The following is a 12,267-nucleotide window of genomic DNA, read 5'->3' on the forward strand; positions in this document are numbered from 1 at the left end:
GAAGGACCTCCATGAACATGACTAAAGCCATCTATAACAAACCAATAGCCAGGATCATACTAAAGAGGAAGAACTAAAAACATTTTTTACTAAAATCAAAAAGAAAACAGGATGTCCACTATCACCTCTCCTGTTCAACATAGTTCTTGAAACATTAGCCAGAGCAATCAGACAAGAGGAAGAAATAAGAGTGACACATATAAGAAAGTAAGAGCTCAAATTTCACTTTTGCAGATGACATGATACTCTACATGGAAGACCCAAAAAACTGCACCAAGGAACTGTTGGAATTAATAGTCAGTTTCAGCAAAGTATCAGCATATAAGACCAAAACACAAAAATCACTGGCACTTGTGTACACCAACCATGCATGGGATGAGAAGGAAATTATGAAAACAATACTATTCACCATGGATTCAAGAAAAATGAAATACTTAACAATTCACCTAACCAAACAAATGATGACCTGTACAAATAAAACTACAGCACTCTGAGAAAGGAAATTGAAGAGAACATCAGAAAATGGAAAGATGCCCCTTGCTCCTGGTTATGCAGAAGTGATACTGTCAAAATGGCCACAGTTCCAAAACTGCTATCGAGATGTCATGCAATCCCAATTAAAATACCAACAGCACACTTTACAGATCCAGAGAAAGCAACCCTAAAATTCATGTACAACCAGAAGAGACCCAGGAGAGCAAAAGTAACTCTGAGCAATAAGAGCAAAGCAGGTAGCATAGCAAGACCTGACTTTAAGCTTTACTACAAAGCAATAGAGATAAAAATGACACGTTACTGGAACAGAAACAGACACTGGATGAAAGGAACAGAACTGAGGATATAACAACCTCCCCAGACATACTCAGCTATCTGCACTATGGCAGAGGGTCCACACCATACACTGGGGGAAAGACAGCCTATTCAACAAGCAGTTTGGGAGAAATGGTTACCTGCTTGTAGAAGAATGAAATTGGACCGTTATTGCTCACCATATACTAAATTAAAACAAAAATGGATCAAAGATATAAACATTAAAACAGAAACCTTAAACTTTCCATAAGACAAAATAGGCAAACCTCTGACACAGGAGTAGGAAAGGTGTTCCTCAACAGAATCTTGAACACAGGAAGTAGTAACAAGATTCCACAAGTGGTGTTACAGCAGGTTAAAGAGCTTCTTCACAGCAAACATTCAGTCAGGAGAGTGAAGAGACTGCTACAGGATGGAAAAACTTTCCAGCTACTTCTCAGTCAGAGGACTAATATACAGAACAATATACAGAACATTAAGAAAATTAAACCACCTAAAATTAAAGATCCAGTGAAGATATGGACTAGGGAAATAAGCAGGAACCTCACAGAGGAAGAAATACAAATGGCCAATAAATATATGAAAAAAATGTTCAACATCTCTGGCCATTTAAAGAAATATGAATCAAACCAATATTAAGATTCCACCTTGCTCTGGAAGGTGGGAATTAATCAATAGCCAATTCTGTGTGGTTGTGGCATAAAAGAGAACTTTTCTACACTGTTGATGGGACTCTAAACTATTGTAACCATTATGAAAATCAGTATGAAGTTTGAATTCTCAAGGAATTCAAACTCCATGTGACCAAGCTATCACCCCGCTAGATATCTTCCCCAAATAGCTAAAATCATCATATTGCAGTGATATTTATTTATCAATGTTTGTAGCACCATAATTTGTAATAGCTAAGTCCTGGGAGAAGCCTGTATACCCACCACCAGGTGACTGGATACGTGAAATGTAGTAGCTAAATATAGTGGAATACTACTCAGCTATACAGAAGGACAAACTTGAGGCATCTATAGGAAAACAGATGCCTCTGGAAAACAGTGTTGAGTGAAATAAATCAGACACACAAGATTGGATCCTGCATAGCCTTCAGCTGAGTGAGGCAAAATACCAGCAAAGAAAATGATAAAAGATGAATATAAAGGGACAAGGGCACAGATCTCACCCAATGAGGAAAGGATCCAAAGGAACGGAGAGGAAGTGAAGGGAAGGGGAAATGAGAGGAATAAAGACATATCAAGTACAAGAATCTTAATAACCCAAATCAGTGTAAACACTGTAGTCTTAACTTGTGCTAAAACAAACAGCATCAATGAGAACAGAAAACAAGGTCAGGGAACGAGAGCAGGATGGGGAGGGGAAGAAAAAAGGAGTTAAAGAAAAATCGAGCTGTAACATGTACATGTTATTCCTCCCCAAGACGACTGTAAACTGCATGAACTACAAGCACGTAATAATAAAATAAAACGAACTATTAAAGAGAGAGAAAAAGAAAAGTAAGGTTCACATAGCTCGTGGCAGGGCCAGGGTTGAAACCCATTTCTGTTTAAGTCCACAAGCTCCTTTAGTCTTAACAACTAAAGTAAATGACGCTTTCTCTCCTTGTGTTCTTTTGTCTGAACTTGGATAGCACTAGCACCACAACAGCCAAAAAATAATAATAATAAGATCTAGCATTGTGTGCCCACTCAAAGCATCTGACCTTCACCACACAGCCATTTCAGTTTAGCTGCTCCCATCTCAGTGCAGGCTAATTTCCACTCTCACCCAGCTACACGCCCAAAATAGGGCATGCTGATCCAAGGGTAGGCGCTCCTGGCTCCCTCCCTGTCTCCACAGCCAGGGCTGTAAGGCCAGAGAGACAACACCACAGCACAGAGCAGGAAGCCCGGAGCTTGCCATGAGTGCTGCCACACAGGCTGCCCAAGGACCCACTGCCCAGGCTGTACTGTGAGGAACACGGCGGTCCTCACCCCTCCTGGGCAGGATCCTGCAGCCGATTGAGAGCTTGTGCTCTGGTAAAGAAAGGAGCAGCTGAAGAACAACACGTCTGGTGCTATCTCACTATTCAAAGAGCAAGTGTGCATATTCAAATGGAGGTCTGGAAGATGGGAATAAGACTGTTAATAAAGACCATCTCCGTACTGTGTGACTAAAGACAGGGTGGTCATTTTAGATACCTTGCACATTTCATCATTATTTTTTTAAAAATTAAAGAAAAAATCTATTGAGCTTCACAATAATGCTGTATCTCAACAGCTATGGAACACGTTCTCAACTGGGCTGATGGAAACTCTTGCAGATAGGCCTCAAATGCAGTTTTAAGAAACAGTTACAGGATTTTATCATAGTGACATATTCACCATACAGGCAAAACACCTGTCCCCAGCCATATTCGCTCTCCAGTAGGCGGACGTCTGTCCCTAATCTCATCTGTGACAGCTTATGCTTGTGCCCTATCTGTAAATTACCTTCTCCCCACTTCTGCATGCCTGCCAGAGCTCCTGCAGTCATAGGCCCATGGAAATTCAACCTGAGAGTGTGCCACGGTTGACTGTGCTGTGAATCACACCAGCAAAGCAACGAGCACCTTCTATAAAGTAGGAGCCATTCTCCAGAACACAGCAATCCCAAAAACTACCAGAAATGCTTGGATTACTTCCTTTTACCCTACTTGGTGCTATCTACAAAGCATTGTGTGATTGACAACCCCCATTCACATATAGGTGCTCATTTGATGCTCACAACAACCCTGCCCCAGCAAACAGGTAGAAAAGTCATCTATTTCATACAGAAAGGGAGAGGGAAGCAAAGGGATAATAGTTAATGAATGCAATTACCGAGAAGGCTAGGACCATAAGGTCAGAAATCAGGAATATAGATGCTACTGTCGTTATGACTGGTCCATTCCAATATTTGCAAATACTGCAGCCACCTGTCGAGTAGCAGGTACTTGGTGATATGACAGTGAGACTCGGGGTGCTAGAAACTATGGGGAAGCCAGATAGCAGGCGAAGGGCCAATAACTACTCAGTGGGAAATGAACACTAGATGATAATGAAAATGTGCAATATAAGACGTGAAAATTAAGGATGAGTGGGAGTGAACTTGGCATTCTAGAAACAGCATAGGCATAGGTCTGGTGGTTTGGAAGAATTGAGCACATTTAAAGAACTAAAAGAAAATTATGTCATAGGCAGACAAAAATCAGTACAGGACACAACTGAAGGAGGAAATACAGGCTAGCCTCTAGAGACCTCATGGAAGCTATATGATTGGTACTTTCATTTTAAATTTACAGGATGCCAGTTACTGGATGTAATTGTTTGGCAGAGTGAAAAGGGGCCACATTGAGTAGGTGTGTGGTAGGAAGTGTTACACATCACTTTAAAATTGCATGCCCAAAAGCCACACAGAATTCATCGAGCTCACCTTATCTCTTGTGCTCTCATGTCAGCTCCCGCAGGCCCTAGGATGTGTCTAATTAGGTTCCGATAAAAGAAGCCATAAGCACAAATGTCTTCCTAAGTGGGGGGGTCTTCCACTGCTAGCCTTTTATTTCACTGCCAGCCACTTTTAATAAGACTTGGAATTACAAAGTCACCTTAGTAATACAGAGTTTCTCACCTTGAAGAAGCGAGTATCAAAGTTTATATGGGGAAAGTGTAAAACCAGATATGTAACAGTAGAGCCTAAGGTAATACATCTATTCCACATTTGTAGAAATGGCCAAACGGCTCATTTGCAGTTGATCATGATTTAAGATTAGGGCTTTGGCGATTATACGTGAGCACCGAGGCACATGCAAGGAATTCAAACCATGGAAGGTAAAGGGCTGGGCTGAGAGCCATGAGCCTCCCAACTTTCCAAGATCCAGGAGAAAGGGAGTCATTAGATTGAAAATCCATGTACCCATAACCCTTCTAGAGTCTAAGACCAATCAATCGGCAAAAGTTGGGATTTATAACAGGGTAGATCTTTGCTTATGCAGAAAGTGGTCTTGTGAGGTGGCCAGCTCCCCTAGACTAAAGCTAATAGATGAAAACTGTCTCTTGGTTTGTGTTTTCTCCCTGATAAGTGGGATACCTTGAACTCTTCCCATGAGAATTGAAAGTGTAGTCTTACTACAACAGGAAGATGAAGAAGAGGAGGAGGAAGAGGAGAAAAAAGAGGAAAAAGAACTGTAAGAGGAGGAAAACCAAGCCCTGTGTGGTAATCTAGTGCAGCGGTAGCAAACCCATGACACACGTGTTACTTGCTCTTGAGATAAAAGATGTTAACATATGCATTGCTTTTTCTAAACTAAAGCCTCAAGATTCAGGTTTAACTGCAACCTTGGCACTTTGCCATCACTTTTGGTGGCAGTTTGGGCACTCATCTCTAAAAGGTTCATTATCATTGACCGAGACAAAGCTGCTTGACTTTCTGGAGTAGATACAGTGTGGAGAGAAGGGATAGGAAGTAAGCACCCCGAAAACAAAAGAAGAAAAGATGCCTGGAGGCTGGCTCTCCTCAGCCACTGACTTACGGTGAACCCAGGAAAACACAGTTCTTTCCTCAGCATTGCAAAAGTCCCTACAGATGCATGAACGTTCATCTCACAGAATCTTTCTTTATCTGATGGTCTTTGCCAACAAAGCTTCAGATAAAGAAAGATTCTATTGTAGTACTTTTTAAAAATTCTTTTCACAGAACTTTGAAAACCTGGAATGCAGGTTGATGGAGAGGAAATGAAGCTATGATCACTTCTACTGATCCTCCCACCCCCTACCTCTCCCTGCCATTGAGCCTGCAGTTAACCAAAGGCATATTTAACCCACCAGGGAACAAGAGAAAAAGATGAAAGTTCTTGAAAAGGCAAACTTAGAAATAGGTCAGCTACTGATGTCAACAGAACACAGAGCAAAGTTAAACAAGGAATCCACTTAATGAGGTTGAAATAGATAAGCCCAGGGCACACAGTCTAGGTGGAAGTGTGGGGGCCCTGTCATCATGAGGCATGCGACATGGCAGAGGCAAGACTGCCTCAACAATTAAGCAACCACTCTCGATTTCACCAAGGAATCTGCACCTCTGAGTACACCAGCTTAGCTACCCACAGAGTTAATTCACTCTCAGTATTACTCAAATCTCCGTGACTCTGCAGCATCCCTCAGTATTCAGAGGATGCTGAATGTTTACAACAGCAAAACTATTCCTCATCTGCTTGCTACATTACCCTGCTGTATCTTGTAGATCACCAAGCCACCAAGGCCTCCATGCCCAGGGCAAGCCTCACCCAGCCTCATGAGCTGTTCGATGTAATATGTCTGACACATAATACTTTGGAAGAAAAAAAGGGTACAAGGTGGAGAAAACAAGAAGCTAATAGCCCTTAGCATCCAAAAATGCATATCCAGCCTTTACTCCAATAAAAAAGGAGGCGAGTGATGTTAAAAAGACAGAGAGCATATAGGGAAAGCAAGTTTTTGTCTGTGCTCATGAGCAACTCACTGTCTATCAATCAATATATAACTTAGGTGATTGCCAAATCCCTGCTGGTGCACTGCACCAGCGGCCCTGAGAAGCTCTCCCGGGTTGCTCTCCCTGGTCCTGAATGGAAAGAGGCAGGCGGCGCTGAAACAGGTTCTAAGATAAGACAGAATCGGAGATGCCTAGAAGGCCAGCATTGGAAGGAGCTGAAAGTCACCTGGTTCCATCCCTCACTGTATACTGAGAAAGCTGACACCCAGAGACAATACACTTTTCCCAGAGTCACACGAGTTTAACAGTATCATTCATGTCAAATTTTCTGTCCAGGATATTTGAGGACTCACAGGCCAGATTTTCAAAGCAGAGAAGAAAATAAAAATGCTATTCTGCTTCCCTACAGGGCTCCCTCACTTGCTTAAATCTTTGACTTCCTCACAAAAGTCACAATTTGGACTCATGAGCTGAAGGGACAGGAACGAACTTCTGAACACCCCCCTCATAAGAATGAGGAAGGAAAGAAGCTGTGCCATATTCTCAAAGCACATCCAGGACCAACAAAAGGTTTCTTTTCCACTTCGCTTCCAGTAGCTATTTTTAAGGTGATCCTCCTGATGAGCAACCAGGCACCACTGTACTGCACGACAGGCCAGGAGGGTAACATGGATGACCAGGGAACCCTGGCTAGGTCCCAGCACTCAGAAATACCTCAAGGACTTGGTTGGCTTCCAAGCCTGTGCTGCATCATAGGTCCACATGGCACATAAGGTCCTGAATCCAGGGGGCATAAGTCACTGCCTTCATAGAGGTTACAGTCTGACTAAACTGTACTTGTTCCCAGAAGAATACTTCACAATCTTCTTTATATGATAATACAGTTCTATAGTATTTAATTATGCTCTATACTTACATAGTAGCTTGAAACTTTCAGGTTTGACGTGACCCTATAGCTACATTCCTCCAACAACTAGCTGATAGAAAAGGCACTATTACTCATTTTAAATGCAAGCATGGTATGTATTCTTGGCATATGAATGAGTAAAAGAATGAAGGAAAGAAACAGACAGAGATTGCCTTTCACAAGCATACATCAGATATAATGCATGTTTTTAAAAATGGCAACATTGAGATAAGAATTTAGAATGCATTTTAGTCTCGGTTAAGCCACAGAACTCTGCCTGGAATATGGAACGTGGAAGACAGCTCTTCCTTCCCTTCCCTTCCCGCTCCTCTCTCACACTTCCTTCTTGCTCCCCCTGCAGGCTTTCCCTCACAGCCACCTTGATATTACTCACCCAGGCACACTCTCCTCTCTCCAGTCTATAATTGGCTTTGTAATTCCTACAGCACAAACTTTGTTCCAAGTCCATCTCTCAGGTCACATACCAGCAAAGCTGTACAGCTGTGGACACGGTCGAGCGTTTTCATCTGGGATGGTAAGAAATTGAGACGCTACTCCACATCTCTGGAAACACTCCTTGCTGTGATCTCCCAGCCCTGACTGTCTCCACCAGGAAAACAACAGTCCATCATGCACTGCCTCATGACAGTGCTCATACTGTTGCCAGGTACTGTTACTTAAATTTAAACCTGGGCGTGCGCTATCTTCCTACCTTACTTATCATCTCTTCCTTGGTAGAGGGTCTGGAGCTATTCCGCCAATTGGGCATGAGGCACATACTCACTTCCTAATTCTACTTTATTTAACTGTGATGTGAGCTGTGGCATACCTTCTGATGTGAAGGATGTAGCAATCAGGAAACCAGCAGATTGAGGGCCAGGACCTGCTCTCCAAGAATCCACGACCTTTGATAGTCATCTCTTCATCATACCCTGCCTACTCTAGTAATATTTGCATAAAACCAATGTTGTGCATTATACAGATGGCTTAACTTAGGCAGGAATATGAAGCTTAATAAGATGTCTGTAAATACTTTAGGAGTTCTCTGGAAGGACAGTGCCATGTCCACATATTTCACTATGAGAAATCTATATTTATAAACAGGCACTTATATCCTGAAAATACTGTGACAGAGTATTACACAGGAATCTTGAATGATGACTTGTTCTGTGCCAGTATTTTTCCTGATTCTGCATTTTTATTGGGACCAGTGGATGTCAAAGTTAGATGAGCTGTGTGGTTAATAAGTAACAAACATTAAAAAATAAGATATAAAGATATTTACTGTCTAGACTGTAATGACTGAGCTAACTTCTGATCATGGTCATAGGGTTGCAGAGTGTATGTGTGCATGTGTGTGTGTGCGTGCATCATGCACACTTGTACAACTCTGAACAAATGAAATAAAGATTCAAAGCTCTTTTTAAATGTGACAAGATTTAATTTCTCCAGCAGGAAGGCATGAGGAGGGTGATTTAGAGTAGGTGTGCTTACATACCATAGAAAGTGCTGGGCAAAGCAGGGAAAGTGCCCTTGGAAGCCCAGCTCTAAGCTGCTGATGTGCTCAGCTCCACTGTCACCAGGAGCACATGGTGCCACAAGCAAACATTTCCAGATCTTTCCAGTGCTCATCTCCTCTTATCAGCTGTCAACTCTGCCTCCTCAGGGGCCTTGGTCTGAGCCCAGGCTTTCTCTGATGCCCAAGAAAATGGATCCATTATAGGGTGGGAAGGTTTCTGATGAATTTTAAATGATTAAACAAATAAGCCATGAAATTCCTGGTGGCTCAGATTCTCTTACTTGTTTGTCTCCTACACAGTCTTGCAGAGATGCCCAATAAATTAATTGATGAGTTGAATGAAAATTACAAGTTACCAAATAAACGAAAGGAAATGTGTTTCTCTGGTTAGTGAGTAGAGAAGATTGCTTATGTGAACCCCAGGTGTGGATGAATTCTGTCCTTTGAGTAATGTGGACAGGCTGCCAAGGGAGTTGAAGATGGAAAGATTAGTTTGGGTCTTATTCTGAGCTTTGTTGGCAACTATGAATATAAAAGGCAGCTAAAAAAAACCCAAGGCAGTGGAGGTAAACAGCCTAAACACCAACTAAATATTTTCTTTCACATTTTTACCTTGGGGTAATCTGCTACCAGTACATTGGGAACATCTAACTAGATCCAGCTAAACAGCTGAAACAAGGAAAAAAGTGTAAATCCCAGTAGCAAGCAGAAAGTGTTGAAATACTGGCTAAAATAGCAGTTACTTTTCTTGTGACAAGTTGTGTAATTAGATCTGAAAAAGCTCTGTTTTCTCAATTCTAACCTTATGGAAAAAATAGTGGAAAATCCTGCCATGCTAAAGTTCTAGAGAGCAATAGAATTGCGTGAGAAAAATCTTCTTCCTGGTTTTGGGTCTCATTGTGACCATCCATAGCATCTCTGCCTTGGGAAGATTTCCTGACGTGCTTATGATTTTTGTCTTGGGCAATGCACATCATTAGCATACTATGCAGGTAGTGTGGAAGGATGAAAAGACTTGGGTTTGAGAAGTACTTTAGCTCAAAGTTCCATTTTGATGCTTACTGTATTATGTGACTAAAACTTAATAGGTAATTAGAGCCTAATTGTTCACAAATTTATAAAATGGATCTAATAAAAGTGCCCCCACATGGCTGTCCCAAGGAGTGTAAAGCCCAGCCCATCACCCAACCTGTAGAACATGTTCCATAAATGTAGGTCTCTTCTCCCAAACCAGCGTAATGGATTCATTCATTGGAACCTATGTCTTCCCAGGCAGCACATGCACAAGAAAGAGCTGAAGAGCCTAGAAGTCAGAGGCACCCATGAGTCACATGGGCTCAAATCCCAGCGCTGTCACCTGTGAGCAGCAGGACTACAGACAGATAACATAATGCTGGGATTCTTCATTAGTGGGCTAAGCGCAGTCAACGCCTAACACACGTTACCTGTCATCTCTGTGCATCTTCTAGGCAGCAGAATAACCATGGATAGGAGCTGGAAAACAAGAGCACAACTCCCAGGGCGAAAAAGATCTAGAAATAAGAACCTCCAGGTGGCAGGAAACGCGTGGCTGAGAGAGTCCTAAGTAAAATTCCCAGTACAATATACATATATATAGTACCCCCAACCCAAAACTTTACACAAAGGAGATGTGTCATACCATAAGCAATGAAGAGAAAAATATCAAGAGCAGCACAGAGACACAGGAACCCGTCTACCCATCTTAGCCATGGACTTATCCTATAGCTGCAGACTTCTCATCTCCTTCTATTCTCCCAGGAGAGAGGCCACAGGAGCCAAGAAGGACACAGGGAGGAAAGCTGGGAGGCAAGAACGAAGAAGCACCGCAGATGCAGACTAAACCACACACCTCCACACACGCGTATTCAGCAGCAAAGGCCACGCACGGTCTCAAGGATTTCACAAGAAATACCTCACTGGACATTCCCAGTGGAAAGAGGAGGAGATGCTTGCTGATAGGTGCTTAAGTAGGTGATTTCATCATTGTGTGTCCTCACACAAACTAAGGAGACTGCAGTGTCACCAGGCGACATACCTCATAGGATCGGTGTCTAAGCTGCCTGTTGTTGGCTACACTGTAATTAAGTTGTGAATAATTAGTATTGCAATTCTACATTAATATTTGTATTCCTGTTTTACAAATGAAGAAGCTGAGAGGCAAGGAACTTAACCTGCCTAAATTTATACAGCTAACAAATGTCTGAGGATGGCAGGAGAAAACATTTCACAGGAACCCTCAGAGAACATGCAAGGGCAGGGAACTCGGGGTTCACAGAGGCAGAACCGGTTTCCTCTTTCTTTCTCTTCCCCAAAGAGAATGATGTCAAGAAACATTAAACTTTGGGAGCAAGAAGAAAAAAGCGCATTACAAGAAAAAATAGCCACCCGGACTTTACAGTTGAGAATTTCTCAACTCAAGGGTCTAAGCCCACTTTGCGGCAAGCAGTGCCCTTCCTCTAGACAGCCTGGGCATGGGAGGCCCTGGGGGAAACAGTGCTACCTTGCAGACTCCGTTAATTCTAGAAAACCAAATCTGCCAGTGAGCTCAGGAAGGACAGCCTGTGTACTGGCTGTACACAGGCTGCGTAGACCAGACCTTCAGGGAGAAAGGAGCCAGAGTTGCTTTGGAAACTGTTTGGGCACACATATTATACCTAGTTGAATCTAGATGGACTCAGAAGTTCAGAAAGCTTCTTAAATAACCACATCAAAATGGAGTGAGACTCACTTCAATATTCCAGCACTTCCTTTGAACCTGACACTAGTTTCCTGCCCTTCTAGGTCTTGTAAAAGAGACCGCAGAACTAGCATGACAAGCACATTTGAGAATCTCAGCACAAGGCGCAGTGTATCATTGACTGATCTTGAACTATCCCTCTTCCGAATGGGTCTGGAAGGGACACTGTCCCCAACCTCCCATGCTGCTTCCTGGGATCATGAGTGAGCCTTGTGCTTGAACAGTTATTTTTAACCTTGAAGGCATCATTACCCAGAACTAATAACGCATGGGCACTTCCTGGGATGCAAAAAATGAAAATAAAAGCATTCTCCATAATTGGACTTGGGTCACTATCCAGAAGGATTACAGGAGGTTCTGAGGAGATTGACACATTTCCCCTGACCACCATTACACAGCTGTCCAACCACAAATGACCCAATGAAGACCAATGGTCTTTCCCCTCTTCAGCTGTCAGTGCCAAATGTGGAACAACACCGCGCTTCACCACAACACACAGCCCCTGGAGGAAACCTCAGGCCTCACACATCACAGTGCCACTCTCTAACGAGCTAGAAGGGTTATTCCTCTGCAGGGAGTGGAAGACATTCAATTTCAAAAAAGCCCAAGGACAGCCTCTTTCAGAGTCTCCATTTGGAAAAGACATTTAAGCAAAGTTGTACTTGATGAAGTAAAATAGAATTAGCTGCTTCAGTAGCACTGGAGAATGGCTTATTCCCTCCCAAGTGGAACGAACTCAACAACAATATATCACAGTTAACTGTAGCCACAGCTCCACGGAATTTCAGCTGGGGCCTAGCA

At 42.7% G+C, this 12,267-nt stretch overlaps 1 protein-coding gene across 4 annotated transcripts in view; it reads right to left on the reverse strand.

Annotated features, from left to right (window-relative positions):
• The window catches only part of LOC100725615 (protein kinase C-binding protein NELL1), a 625,998-nt gene that overhangs the window by 485,640 nt on the left and 128,091 nt on the right, over positions 1–12,267 (reverse strand). The window lies entirely within an intron of this gene.

Source organism: Cavia porcellus, unplaced genomic scaffold (assembly GCF_034190915.1).
Source record: "Cavia porcellus strain 051 isolate PalLab524CR breed Dunkin Hartley unplaced genomic scaffold, mCavPor4.1 scaffold_9, whole genome shotgun sequence".
NCBI classification, from domain to species: domain Eukaryota; kingdom Metazoa; phylum Chordata; class Mammalia; order Rodentia; family Caviidae; genus Cavia; species Cavia porcellus.